This window comes from Etheostoma spectabile, chromosome 18, assembly GCF_008692095.1.
Source record: "Etheostoma spectabile isolate EspeVRDwgs_2016 chromosome 18, UIUC_Espe_1.0, whole genome shotgun sequence".
Taxonomy (NCBI): Eukaryota; Metazoa; Chordata; class Actinopteri; order Perciformes; family Percidae; genus Etheostoma; species Etheostoma spectabile.
Window position 1 is genome coordinate 3,048,703 of NC_045750.1, and position 3,823 is coordinate 3,052,525.

The following is a 3,823-nucleotide window of genomic DNA, read 5'->3' on the forward strand; positions in this document are numbered from 1 at the left end:
AGACAGAGAGAGAGAGAGAGAGAGAGAGAGAGAGAGAGAGAGAAGAGAGAGAGAGAGAGAAGAGAGAGAGGAGAGGAGAGACAGAGAGAAGAGAGAGAGGAGAGAGATAGATGTTAAGTACTACCTGTGTCATGTCCTGGTGGTGTAATCGTTCCCACTGTTGAGCTTCCTTTTGGTTTTGTTATGAAACAACAAAACACAACAAATGGTGTTAAAATACTTCATTTTACTATCTAAGAGACTAAACAAATAAAAACCAACTGTACCTGATTTCTTCACTGAGACCGGGGGCCGACATTACCAGCACGCGGTTTCCATTCCTCTTATCTGTCACGTTACACCCTTTAGTAAGTTCTGATTGAGACCAGGAGTAAATAAAACCTGGGCTGTACAGGCCCGGTGTTATCTCCACGTTTTCTCATCTCCCTATACAGCCACCCCTAACTGTGTGTTTACCTCATCAAAGTTAACCCCAGAGCAGGGCAAGGTGACGAATCATCAGGTTCTTCATTCTTTCCCCTGGTGAAGATGGAGTAATGGGAGAGAAGACAACAAGAGTCAAATTAACTTCATCACTAATCATAATATTGTAATGTTTTCAGTTTATTGTTCTAACGGACAGTTAGTAAACATTATGATGTAAATACTCACTGGTAACAACAGACAAAGAACCACGCATCTGGACCTAGTTGGGCCTGAGTTTTAGAAACTGTCTGCAGGTGGGACCCACCAACATCACCTGGACGTTCTTTATAAAAACCAGAGACATTTCTCTGTAAAACCCCCAGTCTGTCTGTTTAGCTTTAGGAATAACCCTCTCTCATCTCCCAAATGTTACAGCTCTACTGTTGCTTCCCTTTTAAAGATGATAAACCCATGTAGTTTGGTCCCCAAATTTTTCCTGAGTTATCACATTTTCACAAGGCAAGTGACTCATCTCCAACTCTGACAGTGATGTGAGGGGGGGTTTCCAGTAATCGCGTTGAATGAGAAGAAAAAACTGAGATAAGAATTTGGCCTTTTTGTTTATAGTTAGGTTATGTGGAGGATGATTATTATAATTACAACAAAATCAATAACATACTTAATCAAAATCCACTCGACACGCATGTTCAACAAACAGAAAAATGTGTCCGCTCACTTAAATCAATGTAATTATTGAAAACTATCATTAACATTTCTCTTAGTCATGGGATGTGTTGTGGGTTTCCCTTTCCTGTAACCTGAAGCAGCAGAAAACACAAATAAGTTTATTTTAATCCGTCTGAATTCCGCCATCGTGCCTCTCCGTCCTCTCTCTCTTGTTCTCTCGCCCTCGACTGTCAACGTTCTCACTTCTTTAGGAGAGATACAGCGTTTACTTCCTGTTCTGAGTAAAGCACCCTTTCCCCATAGACTGCATCTTCTTTTTATCCTTATTTCAGCTGCTGAATTCACAGATCAACTTTTCATCTTTTTAATTTCTTGATGATAAAAAGCCAAAAATCCAGATGTGGTTCAGCGTGGACATGAAGGACTGATGAGTTCTCAGACGAGTTCTCAGCCCCACAGATGATGTGGAGAGAATCTGTCTTTTGACCAAACCCCTTTTCATTCAGAGTGGAAGTGGTTTGTTGGTTCCTCATGTAAGTTCGTCTTGTTTTCTGAGAACTGAAGGAGAAGTGTTTTGGTGAGAATGTGGTTAACACCAGCAGCAGAGCTCTGCAGGTTGTACCCTCTGATGATAAGCATCTGTCTCTAACTGTACTCCTCCCTACACATAAAGCTATGGACACATTTTATTTAACGGTTTTAGTTGTTTATTATCAAAATTGATGTTGCTCGTTTACAAACTCGTCCTTTTTCATGAATATTTACCACCATCAACAATTTTAAGTATTCCTTTTGGCTTGAAATTTGACATTTTCATTCGCATGAACTGGGGTCAACGCTCCATACTCATGCACCATCTTGAAATACATTAGCCAGTAAAGGATTGTAATGGGAAAATTACATTTAAACATGATTTGATATATCCTTCTGTATTCATATAATCACATTATTATTCATAACTATGCTTTTGACTTCATTCAATTCATTTTTGTATGAGTCCTCCCTGAAGCAGAGTCGACTGTCTGTTGCTAAATCCCCCGCTGAAGGTTGATCAAGGTCTGAAAGATACACATGTCCAGAGCTATGGTTATCGATAAGGGTGCAGAGCTGGGGCATTTTCTAACTGTATGTGACCAAATGACACCAGGTTGTCTTTCGCAGCTAAGATAAACCCTTAGAGACTCTGGGGCATTGAGGAGAGATAATTTAGAGAGAGTTCAGGCGTTCTTCTGTTCCGAGGTTTGAATGTCGCTGTCCATGGTGCTGAAGTGGATGATCTACGTTGAGAGAGCTCGCTTTACCAATTAAACTTTTTGAAAGCTGTTATATATTCAAACACAAAGCATGAGTAAAACAAATGACACACCAGAATAATTTCATAAAGTTATAGCTCACAGAGTTTTTTTCTAATCGTGGTCAACCGTCGGAGCTTCCAGCTTGACCAGAAGAACGACAACTTTTTTTTTTTCTGGGTCAGAATTTCAAATTCAAATGATTATTTATTTATTTTTTTACATTTTGGTTGTTTTTTAACACTTCTGCCGCTTTTCCATTGTTTTCATCACCATTTTTATTGATTTAATTTCTTAACCCTTGTGTTGTCTTCTCGTCCAAAGTGAAAATCAACACTTTTGATAAAGCTTTTTATCAATGTTTTTAACTTTATTTTGACGTTTTCAACACTTTTACAGTTATTTTGGTCAATAAACCTCATTCATAGGAAATTATACCTAATGTTTGAGTTAGAAAAGCAGAAATTTGGAATTATTTCGACTAAAATTAAAGGAATGGATGTTGATGGATAATCACAGACTGGAATGTGTCCACTTTTACTCAATACTATTTCAAAACCACTTCAATTTGTTTTTTCAAATGCTATAAAAATTGAATAAGACCCAAAATTAATGAAAGTAGCGAGTTTAACTTGGGTAATTACAGTTGGGTAGTTAAAAAGAACATTGATATGGAAAATGGGTCAATTTGACCCAAGGACAACATGAGGTTTAAAATAATATAAAATTGAATAAAACACCCTGATTAAATAAAAGCAGTGACCTGATCTTTTATTTGACTTGTGAAGAGCATTTTATGGAACCAGCCACGTTATTTCTTTTTGAAAAATTGGTTGACCCCCCCCCTATTTAAAATGCGTCAAATTTGACCTGAGGACAACAGGAGAGTTAAAAGGTTAAGTCGCTGACCATGGTGCTGAAGACAATTCACTTGGAGTCACTTTACCAATTTAACTGTTTGGAGCTGTGTTAAATCATTTTTTAATCCGGGGTGTGATGGTGTTTGGCTGTTTATGTTGAATTACAAAATATATTTCATCACAATATTAATTCAGTCTCCCCAGCTGGCTTCATGAGCAGTGCAGAGTCACCCTAACCCTCTGGGCATGTGTTTCTATTAGAGTAGTCCTACCTAAACACAAAGGCATGGACATAAATAATGACAGGGTACGTCTTTGCTGGACAGTAACATAAAGGACAGAGTTGCATTTTGTATCCTGAATAATTCACTTTGACACAATTAAAGAAATAAAAGCAAAGAAAATGAACAGTCAAATGGACAGAACAGTTGAACAAAACACAACACGTGAGTTGTTATAAAGCACTTTTTTATTTGCAGATTATATTAGTTTCACTTATAAAAAAGAGACTAGTAAGGCTGAAGACTAATTTAAAACCAGTCAACAAAGTTTAAAAACACACACACACAGAACCTCCAG